The sequence below is a fragment of the Bufo bufo genome, chromosome 9 (assembly GCF_905171765.1).
Source record: "Bufo bufo chromosome 9, aBufBuf1.1, whole genome shotgun sequence".
Classification (NCBI taxonomy): domain Eukaryota; kingdom Metazoa; phylum Chordata; class Amphibia; order Anura; family Bufonidae; genus Bufo; species Bufo bufo.
Window position 1 is genome coordinate 221,403,683 of NC_053397.1, and position 17,066 is coordinate 221,420,748.

At 46.9% G+C, this 17,066-nt stretch overlaps 1 protein-coding gene across 11 annotated transcripts in view; it reads left to right on the forward strand.

Annotated features, from left to right (window-relative positions):
- The first annotated feature begins 12,539 nt into the window (after positions 1-12,539).
- The window catches only part of DAB1 (DAB adaptor protein 1), a 230,960-nt gene continuing 226,433 nt past the window's right edge, over positions 12,540-17,066 (forward strand). For all 11 annotated transcript variants that reach the window (XM_040408230.1, XM_040408231.1, XM_040408234.1 and 8 more), the window contains exon 1: positions 12,540-12,612. The gene's annotated coding sequence lies outside the window, so the exon portion shown is untranslated. The remainder of the gene's footprint in view (positions 12,613-17,066) is intronic.

The following is a 17,066-nucleotide window of genomic DNA, read 5'->3' on the forward strand; positions in this document are numbered from 1 at the left end:
CTAATGTGATGACACAGGAAAGCACAGAGCTCAGCAATGTCCCTGCTCTCTCTCTCAGAACTGCAAAATACAGCATAAAATGGCTGCTGGGGAGGTTCTTATATAGTAAGGGGTAGGCAACTTTCCTATTGGTTGCTAGGGATGTTGCTAAGCTCAGACAAAGACATTGCATCCTTCTAATTGGCGGTTACTAATGAAAAAAAAACAACTAGAATATTCGCGATTACGAAGTGCCGATATTCGCGATGAAAATTTGCGATTAGAATATTCGCGATCAACACTAGAATTGACCATCTCTCTTGCACACCAGAGAATGATTGGATGGTGTACGAAGGGTTAACTTCCAATCTGCTGGAGCCAAGAGGATGAATTCAGTGAAGCAGCAGATCTGTCTCGGCCCCAGTGGTCGGCAAGCTCTTCGGTAATAGGACATGTATAAGGTCCCCAGCCACTATGTATATATGGTAAAGTCATGCCAGAAGGGCAGATGGTCTCCTTGGAAGTATTCCAAGTTCCAGATCTTCACTGGGAGTTCTCAGCAATATGTTTCTGCACAATTAGAAAACATTCATGGGCAATTCTTCTGGATACATGCACGGAGGAGCTCCAGCCAGCCCTGCAGTGACAATATGCTATCACACAATATACGGTAATTCAGAAAAGAATTTGATGCTAAATTCATCCCTTTTAGACAAAAGGTTATAAAAAAAAAAAACTGGGTCCGTGATGTTTGGCTGCTCGATTTTATTTAATGACATTTTCAAAACTGAAAGTTCTGTAACTTTCTATAACATATTAGGGCCAGCTCGGACTGTGGTATAAGTAAATCTCCGGTGGGCCCCTGAGCTAGGTGGGCCCCTAGTCTCCCACCCCCTGTACAAGTGGCACATAACACAGTAGACTTACTGCAGTACATACATATATTCCATGTACAGTCTATGTTCTTAAAAAAAACTTGATAGATTATTAAAGAAACTCCCCAGTTTATTATTATAGACCCGATCAGAGCGGAGATGACTTCTAGGTACAGAGGGAAGAGCCAGTGTCCTCTTCTCCCAGGACCTACCTTCTCAAAGTCGCTGCAGGGACCCCCATATTCAATCATCTGGTAACATCTGGCTGCTGTGTGAGCAGGGAATATTTGGATCAGGGACACAGACAGCAGAGGCCCCTGTGCAAAGAATGAGCCAAATTCTCCACCTAATCTATTCCCTCCTAACATTACATCCAGCAATACGAAACATACAGGGTGAGGCGACTTTCACACCTGCAGCGCTGCGCTCCGGCCACCTGATCCAGCAGGGAATGCAAGGAATTGGCCGGACACAAACTCAGGCATGCAGCGGTTTGCGTGCCGCTGATTATCTCCATTTTTGCCGGATTGTGGCCGATCTCTGCCAGACCCCATTACTGTTAGGGCCGGCGGGCATTCTGTCTGCATTCAGCAGTGCTGGAGCCTTCCAGAATCACTAACTCAGATGTGAAGGCAGCCTAATACAGCGCCCCATACCTCTTCCATCCAGTGACGTCTCCTTCGTAGATGTTCTCTGTCCTCGTCTTCTCCTTTGGGTTTGACAGACATCTATCTTAGATTCCTACTTTTCCATCATCCTCCCACCTTCTGAACACCCCATCCTGCCCCCCCAATACTGTGCCCCCTGTGCTCCCTATACAGGTTAAACACAGATAGTTCCCCTTCAATAATTACTGGCACACAGTGTCCTAAAAAATAACTGCACCCAGGAAACAGTGTCCCCGACACTAATAGTGTAAGCATAATGTTCCCCAAAAATAATTCTGCTAAGCTGATACCATGCCAGGGTGCCCCCCAAAGAAACAGCGCTCCCCAAAGTCCCACCAATACAAATAATTATCTACCAGACAACGCGTAGTAGTAATAGTGCCCCTACAGTAGTAATGTCCCCACTGTGTCCCAGAAGTAAAAATGTTTATGTAATTCATGTTCCTCATAGACCCTCAGCTGTAATAAAGCCCACCATAATGCCCCTGGTAGTAATAATTCTCTTTATAATGTGCGCCAGTACATAAAAATGTCCTGTTGTGTGGCAGTATAAAAAATACCTCCTCTTAGTCCCCCATGTAGAGCCAACGTTCTGATAGTGCCCTAAAAATGTGTGCCAATGCCCCTTACTGTGTGCCCCAAAAACCCTCTTTATGCCCCCAGTTAAGCCAAGGTCCCCATAGTGCCCTATAATTTGCACCAGTGAAAAACACTCCTATAGCGTGCCCCAATAGTGTGCCTCCCATTGTCCCTATGGTGCCTGACAATGTGCCAGTATAAAATGCCCCATAATGTGAGCCAGTATAATTACCCTATATAATGACCCCAATAGTGCTCCTCTCCCCCTTCTCCATAGTGTCCCCCAAATGTGCCAGTATATAAGATAGGGCCCCCCATAGTGCTCCTCCCCCTCCATAATGCCCCCCAAGTATGCCAGTATATAAAATAGGGCCCCCCATAGTGCTCCTCCTCCATAGTGCCCCCATGTGTGCCAGTATTTATAATAGGGCTCCCATAGTGCTCCTCGTCCATAGTGCCCCCCATGTGTGCCAGTACATAAGATAGGGCCCCCATAGTGCTCCTCTCCCCCTTCTTCATAGTGCCCCCCATGTGCGCCAGTACATAAGATAGGGCCCTATAGTGCTCCTCTCCCCCTTCTTCATAGTGCCCCCCATGTGTGCTAGTATATTAGATAGGGCCCCCATACTGCTCCTTCCCTCCATAGTACCCCCCATGTGTGCCAGTTTACAAGATAGGTCCCCCAATAGTACTCCTCCCCCTCCATAGTGCCTCCCATGTGTGTCAGTATTTAAAATAGGGCCCCCCTAGTGCTCCTCGTCCATAGTGCCCCCCATGTGTGCCAGTATATAAGATAGGGCCCCCAGTAGATGTTCCCATGAGGCTGGCAGCGATGCGATGCAGGCCTCTTCCGGCGTGTGTCCCGCGCTGTACTGCTCAGGCGGCGCGATTATGTCATCGCGCCGCCTACGCTGGCCTCTGATAGGCTACAGGCACTATGCCTGGGAGACGCCTCTCTCCTGCCACAGCATCCATCTGTACTGCTGTCCTGAGGACGGCGATACAGATGAATATAGAAATGAACGCTTCCACAATGGAGGCGCTCATCTCCCCCTGCCGCCGGTAAGAAGGGTCCCCCTCTGCACTGGGCCCCTGTGCAGCCGAACTGGCTGCACAGGCGGTATGTCTACCCCTGATTTAAATGTATCCGTACTGTGGGCCCTAGGCACCCCAGTTCGACACTGTATAAGGGTTTCAGTTCATTACTAATTTCAATATCTCTGCTTGCTTTTACTGAATGATTTTTCAGGAGCATACCTTCTACAAAGAGCGTGTACTTATCACCGATAGGAATTTGTTACAATTGTATCCAGTCTAGATGACTCTATGATGCCTCACCTGCACTGATACATTGTGACATTGGGACAGGACTGGTGCTGGTCTTAGCTCATGTGTAATGGGTAGTTATTAGTGGTGATCACGAATGTTCTAATCACAAATTTTTATCGCGAATATTGGCACTTCGAGATTTTGAAAATATCTAGAATACAGTGCTATATCTTCGTAATCGTGAATATTCTAGATTTTTTTTCATCAGTACCCATGATCCCTCACTGCTTCTTGCTTGTGGGCCAATGAGAAGGCTTCAATATCTTTGACTTTAGTAGTAGTGTTGATCGCAAATTTTCATATCGTAAATTTTTGTATTGCGAATTCTCCAATTGCCGATTTTCGCAATCAAGAAAATAATGACTGGAGATCACGAATTCTCGAATTCACTAATATATGACAAATATTAGCGAAATATTGCAAATTCGAATATTGCCCCTGCCGCTCATCACTGGTAGTTATGCAGCGATGAATATATAATAGTCCATCCTAATTAAGCTTTATATCGCCAGGAAGATGTAGGAGCTTTGGAAAGCTGTACAATGGGTACAGATATGTCACAGATTTGCTGTAAAATCTCAAAGAAAATCTATGTTACTGTACATCCTGACTTCCCCTCATGTTCACTATCTCTCATCATGCCTGCTGGTTCTTCATGGTGGGATGTCAGAGCTGACTGCGCCTCCTCCCCTCTCACAGCAGACCCTAAGGGAGAGAAACTGCAGCTGCATCCCCCTCCAAATATTACAATTTGTGGGTTTGTAGGCTCCGCTCACACCCTAGCCACATTTTAGAAAAGTGACGACCTTGATGTAAAACAGCACAAAGTTGAAAATGTTGCACAAAAGGCACATGGGACTTGATCATTTCCTTCCTTTCATAAAGAAACCTCTTTGAAGTGATGTTCTCATCTGATGATGCAGGTTCCACCTCCATAACCCCAACCACTTCTGCATTCCCAGTCACCTCAGCCTTCATGCGGCAGCCACCAATCGCCTGGACAAGGTCAAGGGACCCCCATTCTCGAAACTGCAGATCTGCCGCTTTTAAATATGCAATAAATGTCTAAGATGGTAATACCCCTTTAAACATAGCCTTAATAAGCCGCCAGTCTCCCTCTCCCCCAGCACTAAATAACGTGAAGCCTCCGCAGCGCTGGTTTTGCAGAATGATCGCTGTGTATAAGGAATCTCACATTCGCTTCAACTCACTTTATTTATTAATTTCCCTTTACCTATAAATCTTTGCACCTGGCCCATTGAGTCCTCCAATTTCCAGTATTTAAACTCTCATTTGCAGGCAGCGCTATTTATTGGAATAACAGTGTGACTCTCGCTGATGGGGATAACCCCGGCACGCGTTACGATGCGTGACAGAGCCCATATTGTGCAGTATTTACTTGACAGTGTTTGCTATGTTGGCTATACAGGCGCTGATAGGAGCCATTGCATTTAAAGATTTTTTCTTTAACCAATTCCAATGGATTAACACCAAGGTTCAAGAACCACGAAGAGAAGCCAAGAGGACGTCTGCCAGATCAGCGCGATCCGTTATCCAAGTCATGTTAATTTGCAGAGCTGGCATCTTGTCTTATCTGCTGACGTACAAAGCTTGATACGGCTGCGGACCTGCCGAATGTGAAATGGGCTCGATGCCTACTCGGGAGAAAAGCAACAATTCAATAACTGATATATTTGTGACTGTCTGCAGTTATAGTGATTCTTTATCATAATGTTCCCAGTCCTTATAACCAGAGAGGTCAAATTGTGTCCTGAGACTTCTGTATATTATAATGGACTAGCTCTGCTATGAAAAGCATTTCATAGGTTAAATAACTTTGCTTTACTTATTCTGCATTGTTCCCGTATTATACTCTAGTCACTTCCAGAGCTGTACCCTCCTGTGTGCTGTATGGAGACAGAAGCTTATAAGTTCCTTGTTCCTCCTCAGTCACTAAAGAAATCTATTTTAATAATGAAGAAAATATTAGACATAGTGAAAGAGTAAGAGAGCGGTGACTGCAGCTTCTCTCTTTCTGCAAAGCTGCATGCTGTGAGAGGGGAGAGGGAGGAGAAGAGGACAGCAGAGTGCAGAGAACGGCGCTGGACAAAAAGAAGAAAAGAGACTGCAAGGAAAGGTCATACATTTACAGGAGCCATGTAATAAGATGGGACAGTGCCCTGACCCTGCAGGCTGAAGACATCATTTCTGGCTGCTCTAATGCAGCGGAGGGAAGAGGCTGGGGGTGATTGTTTTGTTCTATAAGTGTGCATTAAGGATGTCGAGAAAAAAAGGTTCACATTCATTTCCTCTTAGACTGTCTATTGCTATGGAAAAGACGACTCTAAACTCCAGAGGATGCAAAACCCTCTTTACGTTTTAGGATGAAAACGCCAATATTCTTTATAATTAACTGGTTGTAGCAACAGCTACGACAAGAATGTATGGGGATAGAAGAGGGGAGCTGGAGAGAACAAGGAAGAAGGGCAGGGAATGGAGAGAGGAGGAGAGTAGAGAGAAAGGGGAGAAAGCAGTAAGAGGGTCGGGAATAGAGAGTAAGTAAGGGAGGTGGAGGTGGGAGGGTGAACGACAGAGGAGGAGAGAAGGGGGACATAGAGAGTAGGAAACAAGGAGAAAGAGGGAACAAGGAGAGGGAGAAGGGGAGAGTGGGGATAGGGGGTTAAAAAGACTAAAGGGAGAAGACAAAAGGGAGGGGGATAGAGGCGAAGGGTGAGACAGGTGGACAGTAGAGAGAGAAGAAAAGAGAAGACAGAAGAAAAGGAAGGCATGTGGGAAGGGGGTAATGAAAGGACAGAAGGATAAACGATGAAGGGCCAGGAGAGAGAGAGGAGTGAAGAAGAGGAATGGGAACCCTCCCTTCTTTCTCTTTTCTTCTTGTTCCCTTGCTTTCACTCTCACCTCCTCTCTCTGTGAGGGGCAGGAGAGAAGAAAGAGGGGTAAGGGACAGAGAAAGAAAAGAGATGATGGAGAGAGAAGAGGTAGAAAGGAGGGGATAGGGAGAGAAAGAAAGTGAGTGCGGAGATAAGGGAGGGGAAGAGGTAAAGAAGCAGGCAAAGCAAGGGGGGAGAGAGAGGAGAAGGCCAGAAGAATGTGAGGAAAGGAGAGGGAGAGGAGAAAGGCAGAAGAATGGGAAGAAAGGAGGGGGAGAGAGGAGAAGGGCAGGAGAATGGGAGGAAAGGAGAGGGAGAGAGGAGAAGGGCAGAAGAATGGGAGGAAAAGAGAGGGAGAGAGGAGAAGGGCAGAAGAATGGGAGGAAAAGAGAGGGAGAGAGGAGAAGGACAGAAGAATGGGAGGAAAGGAGGGGGAGAGAGAAGAAGGGCAGAAGAATGGGAGGAAAGGAGGGAGAGAGAGGAGAAGGGCAGAAGAATGGGAGGAAAGGAGAGGGAGAGAGGAGAAGGACAGAAGAATGGGAGGAAAGGAGGGGGAGAGAGAAGGGCAGAAGAATGGGAGGAAAGGAGGGGGAGAGAGGAGAAAGGCAGAAGAATGGGAGGAAAGGAGGGGGAGAGAGAAGGGCAAAAGAATGGGAGGAAAGGAGGGGGAGAGAGGAGAAAGGCAGAAGAATGGGAGGAAAGGAGAGGGAGAGAGGAGAAAGGCAGAAGAATGGGAGGAAAGGAGAGGGAGAGAGGAGAAAGGCAGAAGAATGGGAGGAAAGGAGAGGGAGAGAGGAGAAGGGCAGAAGAATGGGAGGAAAGGAGGGGGAGAGAGAAGAAGGGCAAAAGAATGGGAGGAAAGGAGGGGGAGAGAGGAGAAAGGCAGAAGAATGGGGGGAAAGGAGGGGGAGAGAGGAGAAAGGCAGAAGAATGGGAGGAAAGGAGAGGGAGAGAGGAGAAGGGCAGAAGAATGGGAGGAAAAGAGAGGGAGAGAGGAGAAGGGCAGAAGAATGTGAGGAAAGGAAAGGGAGAGAGGAGAAGGGCAGAAGAATGTGAGGAAAGGAGAGGGAGAGGTGAAGGGCAGAAGAATGGGAGGAAAGGAGGGGGAGAGAGGAGAAAGGCAGAAGAATGGAAGGAAAGGAGAGGGAGAGAGGAGAAGGGCAGAAGAATGGGAGGAAAGGAGGGGGAGAGAGGAGAAGGGCAGAGGAATGGGAGGAAAAGAGAGGGAGAGAGGAGAAGGGCAGAAGAATGGGAGGAAAGTAAGGGGGAGAGAGGAGAAGGGCAGAAGAATGGGAGGAAGCAGAGGGAGAGAGGAGAAGGGCAGAAGAATGGGAGGAAAGGAGGGGGAGAGAGGAGAAGGGCAGAAGAATGGGAGGAAAAGAGAGGGAGAGAGGAGAAGGGCAGAAGAATGGGAGGAAAGGAGAGGGAGAGAGGAGAAGGACAGAAGAATGGGAGGAAAGGAGGGGGAGAGAGAAGAAGGGCAGAAGAATGGGAGGAAAGGAGGGAGAGAGAGGAGAAAGGCAGAAGAATGGGAGGAAAGGAGAGGGAGAGAGGAGAAGGGCAGAAGAATGGGAGGAAAGGAGGGGGAGAGGGGAGAAGGGCAGAAGAATGGGAGGAAAAGAGAGGGAGAGAGGAGAAGGGCAGAAGAATGGGAGGAAAGGAGAGGGAGAGAGGAAAAGGACAGAAGAATGGGAGGAAAGGAGGGGGAGAGAGAAGAAGGGCAGAAGAATGGGAGGAAAGTAAGGGGGAGAGAGGAGAAGGGCAGAAGAATGGGAGGATGCAGAGGGAGAGAGGAGAAGGGCAGAAGAATGGGAGGAAAGGAGGGGGAGAGAGGAGAAGGGCAGAAGAATGGGAGGAAAAGAGAGGGAGAGAGGAGAAGGGCAGAAGAATGGGAGGAAAGGAGAGGGAGAGAGGAGAAGGACAGAAGAATGGGAGGAAAGGAGGGGGAGAGAGAAGAAGGGCAGAAGAATGGGAGGAAAGGAGGGAGAGAGAGGAGAAGGGCAGAAGAATGGGAGGAAAGGAGAGGGAGAGAGGAGAAGGACAGAAGAATGGGAGGAAAGGAGGGGGAGAGAGAAGAAGGGCAGAAGAATGGGAGGAAAGGAAAGGGAGAGAGGAGAAAGGCAGAAGAATGGGAGGAAAGGAGGGGGAGAGAGAAGAAGGGCAAAAGAATGGGAGGAAAGGAGGGGTAAAGAGGAGAAAGGCAGAAGAATGGGAGGAAAGGAGAGGGAGAGAGGAGAAAGGCAGAAGAATGGGAGGAAAGGAGAGGGAGAGAGGAGAAGGGCAGAAGAATGGGAGGAAAGGAGGGGGAGAGAGAAGAAGGGCAAAAGAATGGGAGGAAAGGAGGGGGAGAGAGGAGAAAGGCAGAAGAATGTGAGGAAAGGAGAGGGAGAGAGGAGAAGGGCAGAAGAATGTGAGGAAAGGAGAGGGAGAGGTGAAGGGCAGAAGAATGGGAGGAAAGGAGGGGGAGAGAGGAGAAAGGCAGAAGAATGGGAGGAAAGGAGAGGGAGAGAGGAGAAGGGCAGAAGAATGGGAGGAAAGGAGGGGGAGAGAGGAGAAGGGCAGAAGAATGGGAGGAAAAGAGAGGGAGAGAGGAGAAGGGCAGAAGAATGGGAGGAAAGGAGAGGGAGAGAGGAGAAGGACAGAAGAATGAGAGGAAAGGAGGGGGGGAGAGAAGAAGGGCAGAAGAATGGGAGGAAAGTAAGGGGGAGAGAGGAGAAGGGCAGAAGAATGGGAGGAAGCAGAGGGAGAGAGGAGAAGGGCAGAAGAATGGGAGGAAAGGAAAGAAAAAGAAAGAAGGGAGAAGAGAAAGAAAGGAGAATGAAGGGGACGAGGGAGGGAGGGGGAGAGAATGGAGGGAGATAAAGAGAAGGGGAGATGTACATGGGGGGGGGGGATTAAAATCGGCATGTGACCATTAATAGATATAAATATATACTGTATCATCTGTACACTTGTGATAGTATTGTATCATTTGTATACTTTTTTTCTTGTATCATTTGGATACTTCGCACACAATGGTTTATTTCCGGTGACCGGTTCCAGTATTCACTCAGATTAATGTAATTAACTTTACAAATCTGATAAATCGCTTCTCTTCACATTCATTTGTTTCCCTGATGTCCTGGATCGGGGCTTTGATACAAGTTGTGTTCAATATTACAAAGACTTTAATCTTTGTCAATTGTGCGCCAAGCAGTGATTGATACGTTTCGCCACACTGTATCATTTCCATTAAATCTTCTTGGCACGAGGCCGGCGTTTCCTTCAGAGACATGTTCTCCCATTATAGGAGGGTCTATGGATTGTACAGCAGCTTTCATGTCATCATTAAAACACAGCAGGAGATTGGACAACTGACAGCCAACCAATAATGCACCAGTCAGAAGTAAAACATCGTTGTTATGGATGGTGGAAGGTTCAGTCTTCATCTTGGGGGATCTAAGATTCTCTAATGTTTGTAAGACTGCGCCCTGATGATGCAGGAAGGCTTACAATGGTGGAAACACCGGTGACCACCATGTGATCTGCTGGCAGGTCATGATATCACAACTGACAGAGAGGAAGGAAGGAAGGAAGGAAGGAAGGAATGGATGGAGGGAGGAAGGAAGGAAGTGAGGAGAGGAAGGGAGGAAGGAAGGAATGGATGGAGGAAGGGAGGGAGGGACGGAGGAAGGAAGGAATGGAGGGAGGGAGGAAGGAAGGAAGGAAGGAATGAAGGAATGTTGGAAGGAAGAAAGGAAGAAAGAAAGGAATGGAGGGAGAGAGGAAAGAAGGAAGGAAGGAAGGGAGGAAGGAAGGAAGGAATGGAGGGAGGGAGGAAGGAAGGAATGTTGGAAGCAGGGGCGTACATAGAAATCATTGGGCCCCATAGCAAGAATCTGAATTGGGCCCCCTAACGCCACCCACTACCTTGGCCCATCCCACCTCCTACTCTGGCTCCTCCCCTGCCACCCCCCCATTTGCCAATAAAGAAATGTATACATGACCTACTGAGGACTCCAGCATAACGCAAACCGGACGGATCCGTTATGCAGGCCCTAGACTTCTATTATGACAGAATGAATAATGGAATGCCTATAAAGCTGCCTATAAAGGCATTCCGTCATGGAATTGCATTATGGTCCATGGTAACGGAATCCATAATGCAATTCACTATTTACCACCAAACGAAGCGTGAACGAATTTTAAAATATGACATTTGCTCATCTCTAATTATGAACAGACCGGGGACGACTAATGCTGGCGGTTTTATTTGTGTTTTTGAGGTGACAGGTTCCCTTTAACAGCAAGCAGAGTTCATGGGGGGGGCACATTCCTGAGTCCTCTATGAGCCTACAGTACCGCCCACCCCCACAGGAACTCTGCTTGCTGCTGCCCTCAGAAAGTCCTATACATGAAGTTCTGGAACTGGAACGTTTTATACAGTCTCTATTAGCACTAGCGTAATTCGAAATGACTGGGCCCCACAGGAAATTTTTGAACGGGCCCACAGGAAATTTTTGAATTGCCCCCCTCCCAGCTGTCCGGCACCTCTGACCAGCAGAGACACTTGACTTCCCTAATACAGTCCAATTATCGTCCAATAGACAAGTCATGGAAATATAGAAAGTATACTGTCCTAACCAGAAGACCTTTATTCTTACCTTTACTGTCATAATATCATACTACAGTATACATATATTTCCATGACTTGTCTTTTGGACGATAATTAGAATTTGGACTGTATTAGGGAAGAAGTCAAGTGTCTCTGCCGGTCAGAGGTGCCAAACAGCTGGGGGGGCCCGTTCAAAAATTTCCTGTGGGGCCCACTGCCCAGTCATTTCTAGTTACGCCAGTGCTAAGAGAGACTGTTATTAGTACAGACATTTTTTTCATTAATGATCCCGGTTGTAAAGATAGTGGCTGGGGCAGTCCTACTGTGTGGACGGGCTGGCAGTGGCACAGGCCCAGACTGGCAGTGAGATGACGGTTTTGGGTGGCACTGGCGTCTGTCGAGGCCGGCGGGCGGGCAGCACAACTGACTCTAAAGTTCTTCCATGCTGGGTGCGCGCCGGCTGCCTGCACTGGCTGGGCCAATCAGCAGCAGGATCTTAACACACTGCTAATGCTGATTGGCCCAGTATGTGAAGCAGTGCAGGCGCAGCAGACGCACGAGCCGAGGGAGCGCGGCTGGGTCCTAGCACACAGTCAATGAGAAGTCAGACCGGGGGGGGGGGGGGGGGGGCGTGTATTATCGGCGGCGCTGGGAGCCAATTATAAGTGGGCAGACCGCCTCTAAGCCTGCAGTGAGCGCAGTTGCAGGGGGCGGGGCCTTCCGAGCGCTCCTGGCCCCCCGGTGCCATGGGCCCCATAGCAGTGGCGTACCCTGCCTCTATTGGCGGTACGCCACTGGTTGGAAGGAAGGGAGGAAGAAAGGAAGGAATGGAGGGAGAGAGGAAAGAAGGAAGGAAGGAATGGAGGAAGGAAGGAATGAAGGGAGGAAGGAAGGGATGGAGGGAGGGAGGAAGGAAGGAATGGAGGGAGGAAGGAAGGAATGGAGGGAGGAAGGAAGGAAGGGAGGGAGGGAGGAAGGAAGGAAGGAATGGAGGGAGGAAGGAAGGAAGGAATGGAGGGAGGAAGGAAGGAAGGAAGGAAGGAAGGAAGGAATGGATGGATGGATGGAGGGAGGAAGGAAGGAAGGAAGGGAGGGAGGAAGGAAAGGGGGAGGAGTGAGTAGGGAAAGAGAAGAAAGGAAGGATGGAAGAATGGATACAGAGGAAAGAAAGAAAAAGGAAAGAAAAGGACTGAGTAGGGCAGGAGAGGAAAGGAAGGATGTAAGAATGGAACAGAGGAATGAAAAAAATGAAAGGAAAGAAAGAAAGAAACGAAGGAAGGAAAGAAGGAAGGTATGAAAGAGCTATGATAGAGCTATGATGATCTATGATTCTCATATGTCTGTAAGCCTGTGCCCGGATAAGGATTATGTGGCTGCTCTATGACCACACATCTTGTGTCCAGGGGTCTACAGTAAAGAGATAGTGGGCATATCGGTTGTCATCCAGATGTAACTATCAATGTGGCAGAAGAGGACGACTGAAGGACCTATATATTCCAGGGATTTCCATACTGATAATTATTGGCGTTATTTCTTCCACGTTCCCAGTTCCTGACCTGCACCGGCTGACACCTGTAATTACTGATCAGCAGAAGGATCTGCACTTTGCTCCCATCATTTCCATGGTATTATAGATAAGGTTCCCATTAATACCAGTGTGACATGGAGAGCTCTGAGCAGGAACCCAAAAAATGTAAGTGAACCCTCCAGGCCTCAGCTTATTGCATTGTATTTCTTATATCTACATCTTTGCAGTTGTTTCCTCTGGCTTTCTATATAGTGTATAGGTGGCGGCGTTCAGCAGGCAGTAAAGGGTTAACCCAGTTCTCTGTAATGACTGTGTACAGTCTGGATCTGTGGAAGCTTCTCGGGGATCTTGTTCTCGGCCCTCGTGGGATATTTATTCATTATTTCTTGTTGGACAATTGGGTGAAAATGTGTGAAAAACCGAATCTGGGCCACGTGGATTCTGCACAAGTGAATTTAAATCTGCAAATTGTAGAATAACCGTCAGGTTCTCTGGGGGGTTATGTAGGAAAATGTATTAAATTTAGTTTAATTTCCAGTTGTCGCCACATAGAAACTGCAGAACAAAGTGATATGATCAGATTTATAGCATGCAGCTGGATATGCCCAGGAATGAATTCTTAAAGGGACACTTCTTAGACACCCCCCCCCCCGTCCCCCGTCCCCAAGAACAAGCCTGAATATATTCTGGTTACTTTTTAAACTTAAGTCAACATTGTAATTGTTTTTTCCTAAAAAAAAATAAGCAGCCTGAATGATTTGAAGCTTTTTTTCTAGGAAAAGGCCTCATGCACACGACCGTTGTTTTATTCCGTGTCCGTTGTTCCGTTTTTTGTGATTTTCTGCAGACCCATTGACTTTCAATGGGGCAGTTGAAAACTCGGCTAATGCACCGTTTGTCATCCGCGTCTGTGATCAGTGGTTCCAGTCTGTCAAAAAAATATAACCTGTCCTATTTTTTTCACGGAAAACGGTTCGCGGACCCATTCAAGTCAATGGGACCGTGAAAATTGTCATCCGCGCGTCCGCGTCCGTTTTTTTCCTATCATTTGAATGGCAAACTTGACATTTTTTTACTTTCCTTCATGTCTGGTGATCCTCCAAAAATAAAGGAAGACACACGGAAACAAAAACGGAAACGGATCACGGAACAACGGAACCCCATTTTGCGGAACGGAACACAACAACAGTGCTAATTTGTAGGATTCTGGTTCTTCTCTGTATAGTAGAGGACTTTAAACCCCCTTTTCTCAGCTGCCTATTGCTGCCACTAGAGGGCGATCTGTATGCCGCTGCTGTCCACACCAGATCGCCCCCCAGTGGTGGGAAGAGGCAGACAATATAATTACTGCATGTTTCAGGTACAGAGGAGATGGTGACTTAGGGTCCATCACTGGATTTGGGTTTTGCTGATGTTTCGGTATTTAACATACCCCTTCACTAAGTTTTGGAAAAAGGAGGTTAGGCTTGGAAATCAATTTGGACAAGTGTTGGTGATTGGAGGTCATGAGCATCAGTGTATTCCATGATTGCCACTATGCCAGTATTAGCAGATATACCCCAATGTGCCCCCCGCTGGAGGATAGAGCCGGGCAGAAACAATGTTGCAATCCCAGGGAATGGATTTTGTTTAGGGTAAATGCACACGTTCAGGATTTATGTGCGGACAATCCGCACTGAAATCTGCATCGTGTGCATAAGAATTTAAAATTCTTCTAGAATATAATGTACATGACCTATGGTGCGGATTTTCCGCATACAAATCCACGCAGAAAATCCGCACACAATCGTGTGCATTTAGACTTAGGGTCCATTCACACGTCTGCAATTCTCTTCCGCATTTTGCAGAACGGAATTGCGGACCCATTCATTTCTATTGGCCCATCCCCGGAAAATCCAGACCCGCACTTCCGGGTCTGCAATTCCGTTGCAGAAAAAAATAGAACATGTCTTATTCTTGTCCGCAATTGCGGAGACAAGAATAGGAACTCTGAACCCCCCCTTCCTCCCCATCCTGAGAGTGAAGAAGCCACAATGCTGATTTAGGGCTGTGGCCCCGTGGCTGTATTTCTGGGCCCAGTGGCGCCCGTACCCCCCTCCCCCAGACACCAGGGAACTGCAGTGAATGGTTGGGCGCTGCAGTTCCCTGAATTGCTGGGATGCTGCTGTGCAGGAGAAACTTAAAGGTGGATGCGGATCTACACCTCATCAGGGGGTCTCAGAGGTCACACCCCCAGCAGTCAGAAAGTGATGGCTTATCCTAGTGATATAGGGACATGCCCTGCAGTAAGCCTCCATATGTGTGAGGCCTGCGAGGAGCGCTGCGCCCGGTGTTGCTGATTTTCAGATTTATAATAATACATCCTGTTCAGTTTTTACAGTAAATGATTTTCTGAGATTTCTGAGGGTTATAATTTAGTTAAGGACCAATTACCTTATTATGGAGCGTTACTCTGTTATCAGCACATAATTTCCACGTTGCTTTAATTAAACATCGGCTGAAATACCGGATTTCTGAAAAAATATAGAAACATATATTTAGTGGCAGTAAAGAGAAACTTTCTGCAACGTAATCCTGTGATTAGGGGAGAAATTTACTAAATCACTGCACGGCGGCGGAATAAAGAAGGAATAGATGGGTGAGAGATGTAAAAATCATGCCTGATGGTGTCCGGCTACCAGATAGCAGAGCAGAAAAACCCTTAGCCAATCCAATTCCTCCTTACTGGATACCATCTATTAAGGGTGGAGCTTGTGCAGGTTTACTCCACCCCTGAGGAAGGAGAAGAAAACACATTCAGCTCCTCCACCTCCTCCTAAGGCCTCCATATTATCCTGAGGTTGCTGCCTCTATAGTATGAACGTCCTTGTGTTCTTTGTTAAAAGAAAGAAATAGTTTTATACATTTTATATTTTTCCCCCTTTTTGGAAAGAAATAAGTTCCTTTCATGAAATTAAAAAATAATTATTTCCTGTCATCATAAATAGAGTATATGAATGGCGCCTCTTTATGCTGGAGTAGCGGCGGTGGTCGCAGGACGGGGGCTGAAAAGCAGGTTCTTGACTGCAGGATACAGTATCTGATTGTATCCTACATTGCCTTGATAAGAAAATCGTCATATAATATTTTAAGAAATGATATTCTTAGTGGATTTATTTCGGGTGGTTGCTTGTGCATCGGGACATGTTGATGGTTTAATGCATCACGTATTGTTCCATTATCTGTAGTGACCTACATTAGGGGGAGTAGGAAGCTGGGAAAACAGATTGACTGTCACAGTAATCTGCATAACAAACATTTCAGCCGGGGACAGTATGGTGAATGCTTACACGCTGTGACAGACCCACTATTATGACTACTAATCTCCCAGGCAACGTTCCCCCATCCTGCTCCGAACAGATGAGAGCTGCCAAATAGAAATCTACAAGCTGAAGGCGCCGGTTATGTGCAACAGGGAAGAAATGTGGGGGAAACTAGTGCAATTACAGTCACCGCCAGTGGTGACCAATCAGATCACAGCTATCAAGGGGCAACAAGTTGGTTAAATGTTTTCTATATGTTTATACATGTATGACTGCACCTTATGCAACTTTATAATCTATTTCATTATTAATCTTCATAAACAATTGAGTTCCTTTCTTTAGTGAGTATTATACTCCAGAGCTGCACTCACTATTCTGCTGGTGCAGTCACTGTGTACATACATTACTTATCCTGTACTGATCCTGAGTTACATCCTGTATTATACTCCAGAGCTGCACTCACTATTCTGCTAGTGCAGTCACTGTGTACATACATTACTATCCTGTACTGATCCTGAGTTACATCCTGTATTATACTCCAGAGCTGCACTCACTATTCTGCTGGTGCAGTCACTGTGTACATACATTACTTATCCTGTACAGATCCTGAGTTACATCCTGTATTATACTCCAGAGCTGCACTCACTATTCTGCTGGTGCAGTCACTGTGTACATACATTACTTATCCTGTACTGATCCTGAGTTACATCCTGTATTATACTCCAGAGCTGCACTCACTATTCTGCTGGTGCAGTCACTGTGTACATACATTACATTACTTATCCTGTACTGATCCTGAGTTACATCCTGTATTATACTTCAGAGCTGCACTCATTATTCTGCTGGTGCAGTCACTGTGTACATAAATTACTTATCCTGTACTGATCCTGAGTTACATCCTGTATTATACTCCAGAGCTGCACTCACTATTCTGCTGGTGCAGTCACTGTGTACATACATTACTTATCCTGTACTGATCCTGAGTTACATCCTGTATTATACTCCAGAGCTGCACTCACTATTCTGCTGGTGCAGTCACTGTGTACATACATTACATATCCTGTACTGATCCTGAGTTACATCCTGTATTATACTCCAGAGCTGCACTCACTATTCTGCTGGTGCAGTCACTGTGTACATTACATTACTTATCCTGTACTGATCCTGAGTTACATCCTGTATTATACTCCAGAGCTGCACTCACTATTCTGCTGGTGCAGTCACTGTGTACATACATTACATATCCTGTACTGATCCTGAGTTACATCCTGTATTATACTCCAGAGCTGCACTCACTATTCTGCTGGTGCAGTCACTGTGT